The sequence below is a fragment of the Pelobates fuscus genome, chromosome 2 (assembly GCF_036172605.1).
Source record: "Pelobates fuscus isolate aPelFus1 chromosome 2, aPelFus1.pri, whole genome shotgun sequence".
Classification (NCBI taxonomy): domain Eukaryota; kingdom Metazoa; phylum Chordata; class Amphibia; order Anura; family Pelobatidae; genus Pelobates; species Pelobates fuscus.
In genome coordinates this window covers 45,062,695-45,077,622 of record NC_086318.1, presented here as the reverse complement: position 1 = coordinate 45,077,622, position 14,928 = coordinate 45,062,695, and the positions used below count along the sequence as shown (strand labels likewise).

General features: G+C 39.3%; 1 protein-coding gene across 1 annotated transcript in view; it reads right to left on the bottom strand.

Moving 5' to 3' along the window:
* Positions 1-14,928, bottom strand: part of HS1BP3 (HCLS1 binding protein 3) — a 130,531-nt gene that overhangs the window by 17,791 nt on the left and 97,812 nt on the right. The gene's annotated exons all lie outside the window — the stretch shown is intronic.

Genomic DNA, 14,928 nt, shown 5'->3' with positions numbered 1-14,928 from the left:
GATCTGCCTGCAGCAGGAGACTTAACCCATGCGTGTAAGAACTTACCACCTATTCGTATGTTCTCCCCTTTATTTAGTATGTTTTATCCTTTTTCCATTCGGGAGTACTTCATACGAACAGAATCCTTTTGTCTCCCAAAACGAGGACCAACCCGGTACCCCATTAGAACGTTAACACCAGCAACTTAAGTGGGAAACCGCAAGGGAAGTAATTAATTAATGCTTCCCCTGGGTGGCCGCCATTTCATATAACAGAACACATGGCAGACACAAGAATGGCGACCATCTTGTCTCCCAAACGTGGACAGCGGTATTTGGTAGTCAAGTGCCTGGAACTTTTTTCGGCTAGGCACTCGCGTGAACGCCGGTAAAACCTAGAACGCGGCCCGTTCTATTTCACGACCACCTATACGAACAATGTTCGGGAGATATGAACTACCGAACAGGGGGAGCATTCATATTCTGAAATGAAGAGATTCCCCTCCATTTCCGGAGGATTTAACCTCCCATATATTAATATAGGGGTCAATGTGACCTCCATAGGTTTTAATGCGGGGAAGGTGTAGGAATTGTTTATTTATTACAAGGAGGGAGCTGGTAGCGCAGCTGGCTCCTTTCTTGCTTTTTTTTTGCACATGTCCAGTGTTATTTTCATCATAATTGACGAAAACAAATTATTTTTTACCGAATTTCGTCCGAAACACAAATGTTTTTTTCTGGACGAAATTCGGAATGGACAAATTACATTTTTATTTAGTACGAATTCATTAGTACGAAAAAAAAAAATTCACTGGTGCACATGTCTAATTGCTACTATTTTGGAGGTAGCAGTTTTCCACCTTGGAGTACCAGGTTGGGGTTTGGTTCACCACTTTATTTCCCTAGAGTACCTCATCATATTGCTATTTGAGACTCGAACGCCGCCGGAGGTAGCGTTATATATATTTATAAAGAGAGCATTTTCTCTATATGTGCAGCTTTTCACTGTGAAACTCTGCACATATGGACACCACGCACCATGACCACTTCAAATCTATTCTGTAAACTGGTCATTGCACTATATATAAATAAAGGAGAAGAATTATTTATGATTTTAAAAACCTATTCAATGCATTCAATACTGAATATGAGATAGTATGGATAAGTCACCGGGGAAAGCTTTTGACGTTGGGGACCAGTCAGTAAAGATGTGTACTTCACTAAAGATATGGCAAGGGTGGGCCTCTCCAATAACCCGCGTTACAGAGGGAAGTCCATGCACCAGGGCACTGATGAAGTGCTCCCATATGGACTGAATATTTTGCAATTTGCACAGTGTGAATGCGTCCAATTGTGATATTAAACCATTCCAAGGTACTCCAAGTGAGCTTTAGACATATCACGGTAACATTTCTTTGGTAACCTTTGCTTGGCTTTTTCAGCCAATCAAAATGCAGGAAAAGGCATTACCTGAACCCTACAGAAAATAACAAATTTCTTGCCCGTCCAGTCAAACCGGCAGAATGTAGAATTTTTTTTCATACTAATTAAAATATTTTATTGTGTAATGTTCTGTTACTGTACATGTGAGCAACATATAATTTTGCGCTTTAAGAATTACCGTATTTTCCGGCATATAAGACGACTGGGCGTATAAAACGACCCCCAACTTTTCCAGTTAAAATATAGAGTTTGGGATATACTCGCCGTTTCTGTGTATGTGTGCAAAAGATGCATTGTCTTTATGTGTAAGGGTTGCATTGTGTGTGTGTATAATGGATGCATTTTGTGTTTCTCTGTGGGTATGGGAAGCATGTTGTGGTTCTGTGTGTGTAGGGATGCATTGTGTGTTTCTGTGTATGTATAGAGATGCATTCTGTGTGTGTTTAAGTGCGCGTAGTGTGAAAGAGCTCCCTGTCTTATAGAGCTCTCTCTTTCACCCCTTAGTGGTCTTTCCTCTCCCCCACCCTCCCCTACCGGTTTCTTCTCACTCCCCCCCGTGTTCTTCTTACTTCCCTCCTCCCTCCCTCCCCATGTTCTTTTTAATCCCGCCCCCCCCCCCCCCCAACTCTTCCTATGTTCTCCTCACCTCCCCTTCCCTGTGTAGCATGGCCGAGCTCCTCTTCCTCCTGTCAGTCCGGCCGGGAACAGGAAACTGAATCTCCTGTACCGCGCGGTACCCGGCCAGACTGACAGGAGGAAGAGGAGCTCAGCCACGCTACACAGGGAAGGGGAGGTGAGGAGACAGGCAGTGCTGCAGCCGCCTGATGCTCTCTATAGTGCACTCAGGCGGCTGCAGTGCCTGCACCCGGCGTATAACACGATACCCGGCATATAAGACGACCCCCCACTTTTGACAAGATTTTCATGGGTTAAAAAGTAGTCTTATACGCCAGAAAATACAGTAATTTGAATGTGCACATAATGTGATTTACTAATCAAAGTATCACTTCACAGATTAAATAACTTTTAACATCCATCCATGTATAAACACCATTCAATATTTTAAATATATGTATAACTTCCTGCCTTTGAAAGCATGTATAGTGTGTATGTATACACCATGACATTTCTTATTAAACACATTACATAATGTCTATAGACAAGTCTACTGCTGTGTGTGGTCATGCACTGCAAATCTTTTAACATTTTGATATAATACACATGATTTCCTACAAATTCCTTTTTTGCATCTTTAGGCAAAATTTGCAGGTCATGAGTATTCAAAAACAATTATCATTTATATATCGAAATTTCCTTTCCGGGTTTTGACCAGGAGAGTACCGTATATACTCTAGTATAAGCCGACCCGAATATAAGCCAAGGCCCCTAATTTTACCCCAAAAAACTGGGAAAACTTATTGACTCGAGTATAAGACTAAGGTGGGAAATGCAGCAGCTACTGGTAAATTTCTAAATAAAATTAGATCCTAAAAAAGTTATATTAATTGAATATTTATTTACAGTGTGTGTATATAATGAATGCAGTGTGTGTGTATGAGTGCAGTGTGTGTGTATGCGAATGCAGTGTGTGTGTATGTGTTCAGTGTGTGTGTGTATGAGTGCAGTGTGTGTGTATGAGTGCAGTGTGTGAGTATGAGTGCAGTGTGTGAGTATGAGTGCAGTGTGTGAGTATGAGTGCAGTGTGTGTGTATGAGTGCAGTGTGTGTGTATGAGTGCAGTGTGTGTGTATGAGTGCAGTGTGTGTGTATGAGTGCAGTGTGTGTGTATGAGTGCAGTGTGTGTGTATGAGTGCAGTGTGTGTGTATGAATGCAGTGTGTGTGTATGAATGCAGTGTGTGTGTATGAATGCAGTGTGTGTGTGTGTGTGTGTGATGCAGAGTGTGATGCAGAGTGTGATGCAGAGCCTTGGTGGGGAGTGTGATGCAGAGCCTTGGTGGGGGGTGGGCATTTTTATTATTTTTTTATTATTTTAATAGTTTTTTTTATTAATATTTTTTTATTATTATTTTTTATTTTATTATTATTTTTTTAAATATTCATTTATTATTATTTATATTTTTTTTTCGGCCCCCCTCCCTGCTTGATACATGGCAGGGAGGGGGCTCTCACTCCCTGGTGGGCCAGTGGCATTGGCAGTTCAGTGGAGGGGGGCTGGCAGGAAGCTCTTACTTACCTCTCCTGCAGGTCCTGTCAGCTCCCTTCTCCTCCGCGCCGGTCCGGTCAGCTCCCTCTGCAAGTCCCAGTGTAAGTCTCGCGGCCGCGCTATGACCCCGCAGCTCTCGCGAGACTTACACTGGGAGCTGACAGGACCGGCGCGGAGGAGAAGGGAGCTGACAGGAGCTGCAGGAGAGGTAAGTAAACGCTCTCTGCCAACCCCATTGTCTGTATTATAGCAATGTAATTTGCCATAATACAGACATTGACTCAAGTATAAGTCGAGTTGGGGTTTTTCAGCACAAATAATTTGCCGAAAAACTCGACTTATACTCGAGTATATACGGTATGTCTAAGAATCAGTGTAATGGGCAAAAATAAAAAACTCTTTGTGAACATTGTAGATGATTTTAACTCTGCCCAAGTCTACTTTATTTTACACCTGTTTCCGAGTCTAGTCCCTATAAAGGCTAGACCACCCACGTTTTTTCTGCCAACTCTGCCGCCTCTTCCCCCCCCCGGCAGAGGAAGAACTGAAAGATCTTGGTTGGTCTTAATGGTGGTTGTATTTAGGTTCCCTGCAGAGTCATCCTCAGGACATCACTATACTTTATATAATCCTGCTAATGTATCTCATTTCTTTATTCCAACAAACAGACTTCTAGCTGAAGCAATGTATTATTCTGTATATAAAATAATCTTTCCCCAAACCAAGTGTGTTTTCTATTAATATTATGGTAAGTGCATTATCTGGAACGTTTTACATTTTTAGCAGACATACAAACGCACAGTTACACACATCACCCTTCACAACACGGAATTCACAAAATTCCCCTTACCAGCTAGTTCATTTACAGCACAATACATGCATTCATGCTCCCACAGGCCATTATTAATGCAACCTCCATGCCCTAAATGATGCAGGAACATCCTGTATTTCCTACCATGTGGATGCCCTCTGTCAATTGTGAAATTCTGTGCACATAATTGGGGACAGGGAGACTTAACTATGTGCAAGTCTTCTTCTTGTGACAGTGGTATGAAGGATGGAGGGTGATTGTGGTGTGGAGGATGGAGGGTGATTGTGGTGTGGAGGATGGAGGGTGATTGTGGTGTAGAGGATGGAAGGTAACAGTGGTATGGAGGGAGGGTGATTGTGGTGTGGAGGATGGAGGGTGATTGTGGTGTGGAGGATGGAAGGTAACAGTGGTATGGAGGAAGGGTGACTGTGGGGGAGATTGTGGTGTGGAGAGGGAGGTGACACCTTCAAATACCCTTTTTTGGTGGGTGATGGCTCCTTGGTGGTGCGGTGGGCTGTCTCTCCGGTCTGCAGCTCCGCAGGGTGCAGAGATGCAGACCGCGTGTTAAGTGTCTCACAAGATCTGGTCAGAGCATTGCTGTGGTAACCCGCGACAATGCTCTGATTGGCTGAGATCGCGAGACACTTCACAGTTTTGCAGCTCTGACCCGGCAGAACTGCATAGTGGAGGTGGCTCTCTGCCATGGGCAGACTGTGTGGTGGGGGCCCCGTATCCGGCGGAATACAGGGCAACCCGCCGGGACCCCTTCTAGTGTAGGGTCCTTGGTTATGGACCAGAAGATCCGACACATTAGTCTGCCCCAAGGCAATTAAGGCAGCCGCGAGGCCTTAGGTGGCCTCCTAAATCGCCTAATTAGAGAGCCGCCTCTGATGATAACCCATTTCCACCGCTAAAGGTGCCCTCAATGGAGATGGGAGTGTCTGAACTGGACGATTGAGAAATTGAAGAAGGGTATCCGATCTGATGAATCACATTTTCTATTAGATCAGGTGGATGACTGGGTACGTAATTTAGTTTAAGACGAAATAGCAGCAGGTGCACTGCGGGCAAAAGGCCAGCCGGCGGAGATAGTTTTATGCTCTGAGCAATGTTCAACTGGGAAACCTTGGGGTCATTACATTCATATGGATGTGACCTTGGCATGTACCACCTACCAAGAGATTGTTGCAGACCACGTATACCCATTTATGGCAGTGGTGTTCCCTGATGGCAGTGGTCTCTTTCAGCAGAAAAATGCACCCTGTGCTGGAACAAAAAAAAATAAATCTGATCCACAGAGGCCCCACTCTGCAACTTTGCATGATTTAAAGGATCTGCCAGTCATCACAGGACACGTTCAGAAGTCTTGTGGAGTCCATGTCTCAATGCATCAGAGCAGTTTTGACAGCATGAGGCAGGTGGTTTCATTGTTGTGGCTGATCACAGTGTAAGCTTTTGATATCATAACAATGTAGGTCAAATTGTACCACTTACCTAAAGCCAAGATTGTCATCTTTTGTGGCCAACAGGTGCATTTAAACGGGAGAAAAAAAACTGTGAATTTGGGATGTAAAGTGCCTTTTAAATGCTTTAGTTTAAAATATAGACAGGCAGATTATGCAAGACAGCTTTTTATACAGCACAGAACAAACAAAACATTCGGTTAATTTAAAAGTGCAATTTAACAACATTGTAGTCACAATCCAACCACTTAACAGAGTACATCAAACTGATCAACATATACCAACAATAAATAATGATAATCATGAATAATGTAAGTAACGTTAAAACGTTTAAATGAAATAATAGTTTGAATAACATTGCTTTATTCTATCCTGCACCAGTGGAACGCTGTAATGAACTCATTTCAGAACAAAATGTTCTAATTATGTTTTTTCTTTTCCTAGCAACAAGTTGAAGTACTCTGGTGGCTTTAGGAGAGAATGTCCAATCATAACACATGACTTTACGAATTAGCACTGCCTAAATTAGATGCTTTCCCGCAGAGGGCTCTCACGTGTGACTGGTAACGAGGTTACATCACAAGCCTCAGTGAATCCTGATTTACAGTTTAACACGTGACATAACACTACCACCAAGAACCAGCTCTCTGCATTAACATATACATCAGAATCCTATTTTTTTTTTTGCAGCCGCAGTGTTCCCACTAAAAATGAAGTAACACCCGAGAGGGGCACTGATAAATGATGTGACAGATGCTTAAAGATGACATCCACACAAACTCAGATATACAAACTTACACAAACTTTTGTTGTCAAATACCATTACCAAATACCATAACCTATATAGCAACAAAAGTATGTGTTAGTTTGGCATCTGCAATGACACTGAGGCCTGGCTTCCTTTGACAAATCAATCAGAATTCACAATTCCTCTGTAACTTACTGAATGGGGTCTCTGCAATTTTTTTTATTTTATTTTTTTAAAGTGACACTAAAAGGTCAGGAACACAAATGTGTATTCCTGACCCTATAGTGTTAAAAACACTTTTTAGCTCCCCTGCCCCCTCTTAAATATAGTGAAAACATCAGAATTAATAATCTCAGCTAATCACAATTTTCTCCCGTAGGAAAACATTGGATTAACTGAGATCATCAATTCTGATGACCTCAGCGAAGGAGGCAGGCCGGGGGCGAGATCGGACCAAACGCCATTCTGGTCAATCAGCATCTCCTCCCAGAGTTGCATTGAATCACTGCCTCTCTGTGGGGAAAGGTCAGCCTCTCCACGTGGAGCGATTCCATTTCTACATTATTATCCGTTTACTGGGAGAAATCCATTAAAATAGTCACAGTGTTCCACAATGGTTGGCAACTTGTGTGAGTCACCTTGTTGCCCCTGCAAAGATACAAACTGTCAAGACACCCGCAGCTGCTATGCTCTCCATCACCGTTTATTTTCTCACAAACGTAACCCCTTAAGGACACAACTTGAGAAATAAAAGGGTCATGAGGGAATATTTTCAGCATGTGTCCTTAAGGGGTTAACACTTCTATTTTTCTATCCCTTAACTCTGGCATTCTCACGCTCATACCCAAACAATTAATTCCAGTACTCAAATTTGCAATTAGTTTACCGATATGGTCCTTCGATCTTCCCTTCTGTTTATTATTTTATTTATTTTTTTACTTTTATCAATATCCACCTAGATTGTAAGATTGCTGGCAGAGATACCCGTCCCTATGATTTTAGTGTGGATATCAATTTATCAAACTACAATATATGGGAGGCAGCAGACTTATTGGCTTCTACATATTAACAGTATAAGGGACAATGAATTATGGTGAATCACTTTCTCTTTTCCACCAAGCCATGAGTAAAAGTTGGGATGCTTTAAATAGGCAGCATGCCGAGGGCGTATCATCTAGCTGTGCATTTCCAGTGTCAGCATGTCACGTATGCTGAGATGCGTAATTCTGACACATGCCTGCATTGCTGTTTATTGTGACTGTGGGGTTTTTGAGAGACTGATGAAATATAGCAGAGTGTCTGGAGACCCAAAAAAAACCAAAAAACATGTCAACAGCAGGACAGGACATCACGTGTTTAATCATTAAAATGCCATTAACATGGCAGACCAATTTCCTTGCTAGACAGACACTTATCTTTTTTTTTTTTAACCTTGCCAAGATTTCAAAATAAAAAATGGATCTTAGAAGGACAGCTTTGTTTTCTGAGAACAGGTATTTTCAGTGATATTTCTACATTGAATTATTGAAGAACTCTTTTACTCCAGCTTTACAGAGCTGCGATTCAGGTTTAAATGCAATATTTAAGACCTAGTGGTATTGGATAGACAAAGACAGGAATGCCCCGGGGAGAGGGGAAAAACGACTCCCTTAACTTTTTGCCCCAACTTTTTAACTGTTGACTGTTGGACAGGGAATATGGAGTTGCCACTTACGAGCTAAGGGTCCCTCATTCAGTCTCAGTCAGTAGAAGCAGTGCCCCAGGACTGAATCAAGGAACCTTACAGGGAGCTCAGAAGCAGCCCTACAAACCCTGTCTGCCAACCATCTATGTCAGCCAACCAAAGAGATAGAGTGACAAACAAATAAAAATTACTTACAGACACTTAAAACATACACAGATACTCCACACGAACACCCTCTGCCTTAACACAGACATGCCATACATATATACTCTTACAATCACACATCTGCATCATGGAAATATATCCCTGCATCCCAATGCAGGCTCATCCACTTGGGTCAGTGCCCCACGAGTTTTTTTATGTGAGGGAAAAATTATTTGCAGCGATTGCGCAACACTAAGAGTCTTTTTCTGGAGGGAAGGGTTGTAAAATTAATTCTCCCTCATTGGTAGCTGTTAAGAGATGTGTACTTTAGAGCATTTAGGCATGAAAAGAATGGGTCTGGTCTAAAATCTGTCCCGTTTCAGCAAGTTTAGCACATGCCTAGTGTCCTTTAAGAAGGAGTTTCAGGAATTTCCATTGAGTTGCCGTTCGGGCAGCAGAGCCAGCTACCCATGAGGGGAGGCATGCTATTGGCCTCTCTATTCAGAGGCCAACATTAGCTCACAGCACCAAGGCGTGGGGTTACAGTGCCCAACAGGAGAGAGAAGCAAGCTTCTGGCCCTTGCCAAATGTAATATCATCTTTGTCTCTCCCCCAATAACTCCAGAGACTGCATGATGGCTGATTAAGCAAGTACATTTACTTAAATATATAATAAATATATATCAAGCCAGGGAGGCCCAGCGGTGACAGAGTGTTGCCTGTCACTAATAGTTTTAATAACGCTTACTGCACATATCAATCATCTTCTTTAATGTGCTCAGTCGCTCTACAGCTGAGACCTAAGACACTCGTGATGTGCCTAGTTAAAACGCTGTGACGCTGCAGACTGCAGGACTCTGAGGACTGGAATTCAGATTTCAATTTGTTTAAATCTGTTGTGATTGTTGATTATGTTAATCATGTCAGCTACTTCTTGATTACATTTTAGCACTGCAGATGAATTATATTGCCAGCTGCAAAGGTCATAAGGGGTCTATCCGTTTTTTGATGCTTTAACCATGTGCACACTGTTTGCTGAGAGCTACTGGAGTAACTGACATGTTTCATAACAGCAGCAACATTTAATGGAAAGCTATAGTTATCATAGCAGGAGCACTACTGAAGATGAGGTCATATAAGGGAGAGCTAAACGAGGACTAGTAAGATAGAGGGGGTGCTAAAGCCTTTTACAGAGAGTTCATATACTGTGTGGAGGGATCGCTGTATTGCTCTATGTAATCTTTCACAGTGACTTTTTTTCTCTGCTCTGTTTGTGGTATGGCTATCTCTGTATTGTATTTAGCTCTATGTATTTTACAGGCGTCTATATTTTGTACCCAGCTACTTTAGACAAGACCCTAAGATCTAGGTGCTAAATTAGGCACTCATCATACACAAATGTAGAATTTATTAAAAAATCTATACATTTTGAGTACCCCTGCTAGCAGAACTATTAAACTAATGCTGGCTAATCCTTTGGTGTGGAGGAAAGATTTTTTAGATTTTTTTTTTTAACCAACCTACTGTAGGGTCTGTAACAATAAAATTAGCAGTTCACAACATTGAACATTTTCTTTTTATTATTTGTTATGAATTAATATCTTTAGCTCACTCTATGCTCATTGTGTTGTCCAATTCTTTCCCATGATCCCTACTCCAGGCTGAACTTTACCAAAACCAAAATAAATTCTACCATCACAATTTCCTGGGGCTTAGCTAAAAGTTAAATGGGAAAAAAAGCTGTCATAAGGAGATTGTTATCAATCTAAACAAACATATTTAAACTCATTTCCCTGCTCTGTGTTTAGATCAATTCCATTAAATATCCCACTGCTGATCTGTGTATACACATTAACATGAATATCTGCAAAAATGTACACCGAACATTTCCCACTTTCTTATCAGTCTGAAATGCCAATGTTAGAGCACCACCACTACATATTTGTGTTCACAAAGCCCATTGCAAAATGTGGACAGAGGCTAAAATGTTGTCATATTAAGAAGAAATCTCTCAAATCTGCCAACATGTCATAAGTAGCAATCATATCCACTATAAATGACTTTGTCTTGTAATTAACAGTTTTCTGAGAAAGACCCAGTTGTGGGTTGAAACGCGTTGTGTTTTTAAATTTATTTTATTTATTCTGTATGTACTACTTGTACAAAATAAATAGCTTATTTTTCACTCTGGACCTGGGATTCCCTGCTGTTCCTGTGATACAAGCTGGAGAAAATAGTCGGAATACTTAAGAGGAGTTGATGTGCCTTATAAGTCCAGAGCCAACTTAGGCTCTGAAAATTGTGAGTGTGCTGATCTTGTATAGACCAATTGTAAAGATTCATACAGGTTATACTATGTATTATTTTATTTTCTGTTCTATATAGGAAACAGTGCAACTCCAAAATAAATACTTTTTATCAAGTGATTAGTGTAAGGTAAATGGTACGTGTGCGCGGAACACCTTTTTCTGGTTTAGTTTTCATATTGTGCCATCTATAAAAAAAAACAAAAAAACAAAACTCACTGCATAAGGCCTTTTCAGTGAAACATGTAAAAAAAAATACAAAATACTACATTTCCAAATGTCCCTTTCGAAATATTTTAGAAAGGCACTTAGCACTTAAAAAAAAAAAAAATACATCAGTAAATATTTCCGTTTTGCTTTGGATGTAACGCTCGAATATCTGCCAGCTCATTTGGCAAAGAATTTATAAACTTCCAATGAGTGGTAAAATGGAAACTCTCTCAATTATTTATAAAAGTGCTATAGTTTCTATGAGTGTTTAAGGTACCAAATTTAGACGCATAAAAGTGGCAGTAACAATACGATATAGTCACATACCCATACAATTGCGTTTTAGTACAGAAAGCTATTGTTACACATTGCTAGAGAAACTGTAAAGGTCTATTAATATCCTTTGCTATTTTTACTTACATAAAAAGCTACATTATATGAATATTTTTGTGGTGTCCTAATGTGTTTTACACCCCACCTCCTATAGAATGTAAGCTCTTTTGGGCAGGATCCTCTTCAACCTATCGCTCCTGTACGTTTTCTTCTAATTGTCCTATTTATATAAAGCGCTACGGAATCTGTTGGCGCTATATAAATGGCAATAATATGAATAATAATGTATTGCAGGTATGTGTCTATTAAACTCCCTGTACAATTTATCAGTGAAACGACAAGCTCGATTCTAAAAGTAATGAAAATAAAGGTATACCGAAAAAATAATCCTGAAATAAGTCACAAGAGGTATACCGAAAAAATAATCCTAAAATAAGTCACAAGAGATATAATAATTTTTTATTTTATTTTTTAAAGATACATTTCAAAGATTAAAGATTAATATTTTTGATTTAGAAGGTTCTTGGGATCAGTGAGAATGATGTAACCAATGACCAAAATATGTACTCTACAACACTTAGACCAGTTCTTTTTTTTTTCTTCTTGCATTTTATGATTGTAATTAGTAAGGCGCCAATTGCATTATGTGGGCAGTAAGCATTCACACTGGAAAAGGGCTTATTTAGCCATAACTGGATTCATTTGCAAGTGACAAAAGATCAGTATGTTTCTAGCTATTTCTTATTGCCCTTAAAATGTCCAAGAATGTGAGAAAACACAGTTTGTTTTAATGGGGGTAATTTCAAACACTGGACCATTGATGGTCCTTAGGAAGACAGTTTTGATAACCATTGCTATAGACATGTACAGATAAATAAAAGACATATGGGATACGGCTGTAAAGTCTAAAAAGAATGTAAGCAAAACGTAGCGTAATACAATTTGAGATAAATAACTCACAAGATAAAGATATTAGATGCGCTCAAAGGGTGCCTCCCCCGATGTTGTTGGGGGGCTATAAATCCCTCTTTTTTCGGTCTGTAAGTATTGCTAGAAATCAGGACTCTAATATCTTCATCTTGTGAGTTCCTTATCTCAAATTGTATTACACTATGTTTTGTTTATGTTCTTTTTAGATTTTTCAGATTTTACAGCCGTATCCCATATGTATTTTGTTTGTATTCTGGTTTAAACAAGATCATCACCTGGGAAGTGATCTTAGGGAGATAAGTAGAATAGATTATATACTTGTGATTTACTATTCTCACGAAATTGTGGTGATAGTTGTCTTTGGTTTGTTTTTATAATGTACAGATAAATATCAGATAAAAAAAGGTTACTTTTATCAAAAAAGGGGCTAGATTAGGGCTAGGCAACTGTGTCCTTTTAACACTTATCTGTCTATACATCTACATGTTGGTTAAACTACTGAAATTATAAAGTCCAAGTACTGACAGTGTGTACACACATCAACATATTTAGGAGAACCTGGTATTCTACCATAAATGCTTAAAATTAACACTTTAGGCATCAAAACAACGTTAGCATAATAAAAAGGTTTTAGTGCAGTCTCACTGCTCAATTATCTTCAATTTAGGAATGAAATCACTTTTTTCTCATCATACAGCCCTAGCCACCCCCCCAGCAAAATTAGCGCCAGCAAATTCCATAGCACTGTACAATCGGTGAATTGAACTTTAATCACACCCAGGAGGCTTCTGCAATCAGGAGATAAGAAATTATAAATTAAAGAGAATGTGCAATAAAGGAAGTTTAAACATTAGATCTCTCTTAACAGGAAGTTTTTAGGAAGGCTGTGCAAATCACATGCAGGGAGGTGTAGCTAGGGCCCTATAAACAAAGTGATATAACTCCTAAATTTTATTTTACATTTCTTTCCTTTTAATATATGGTGCTAAACCCATACTAGTTCTCTATAATGCCAAGATATTTGGTATGTTTGCAAGAGATTGGAAACCAATGGCTTCTTGTCATACACCAATATAATAAGTAGTGAATCACAAAGCAGAACAACCACGTAAAATCCCTATCACTAATAACTTTGAGCAACAGACATAAAATGAGGTCATTCTTTTTAGAACAGCTAGTTAGAATCTTCTCAATTGTTAGAATGCATATTGGTGAGCAGAGGGTGATTTATTTTTATTTTGCAGATAAATATAAGAACTGATTTCTGTGCAAAATGTGATGTTTAAAGGGAAGTAACAAACTGTGATTCCCTATACCAAGCATAAAAAATCCCAAGTCCTCAAGACATTTGACAGACGGGAAAAATTAGATCATAATCTACCCAAGATTATTACTTTATAATATTGAAAATTCAATTAAAGAGGAAGTATTGTAACATAGAAAAATTCTTATTTTTAAAATGTTCCCTATACAATATTGCTTCTGCTTTTTGCCTGGTGCTTTTGGTTTTTGATACCTCTAGTTCTCCGGTCTCATCAGCTGTTACAAGTTAAAAACACGAGACAGGCGCATGGCTGACCAATTGCAAACTAAAAATACCCTTTATTTAATACATTTTCTGAATGATTCAATACGGTTGGAAAAAAACTTTTGAAACTATCTGTAAAAATCTCCTTACACTTTGAAGGGATGTGTAGGCAGTATAACTGCTTCATCTTATTGAAGTGGCTACAGTCTGAGCAGCAATGGGCGACTGTGATTGGCTGAGAATGTAAGCTGACTGATTACAGCCAAACAGTGCCCTTCCAAATATGAATCGGTATGGCTACGGGAAAGCGTGTCATCTGCCTTAGCCATACCTCCGGTAGGTGCAGGGCTATGGGAAGCCATGGACCATCAATCAGTTTTGAACTGCTTGAAAATGCTTTAACACTGAAGGGAGTGACATTGCCAGGGGTCTCCAGGCCACTATAACCAATTCAATGAAATGAATGGGGACTTATTATTTTATTATTTATATAGCGCCATACAATGGGACTTCAGTTGATATATCATTCGGAATGTTGTTCTAATGGTATTAAATCATTTGGAAAGCTTATTAAATTGAGGCCAATATTTGTGCTGTACCTTTCCTATGTTGCAGCATTATTCAGGGTACACAATAATAAAAACCTATATTTAGTTCATTTACACTCAATACAAGTTTCAGGTATTCATTTATGCATCTTGGTTTAGTGTGTGATTATGGGCTTCACCAGGGACACTACCAAGTTGAAATAAAAAAAGTAAAAAAGAAAAAAAAAAAAAAAATATATATATATATATATATATATATATATATATATATATATATATATAAATATATAAATATAATGTGATGGGTGGCCTTATCACCCTAAATTGTTCCAGGGCCATATTAATGTCACCTCATGGTGTTTTGACAGGCTAAGAGAATGTATGATATAAGATATTATTTGCAATGTATTTTGCAGGTTAATTAAGTTAAATTCTTTACTGTAAGTGGCCATCTCATGTTGGAAGCAAGCCTACACTTGTAAATGCATGTTATCTACAACAGCAAAGGGCTGTGTTAATGTAATCAGAGCCTGAGTTTGTACATCTTTAGTGCCAGAGAGGCCAGGGCGTATCATCACATATAGAAATTGATTTTCTCACCCTTCCTGGGTGGTATATATTTGTGTATTCCTCATTC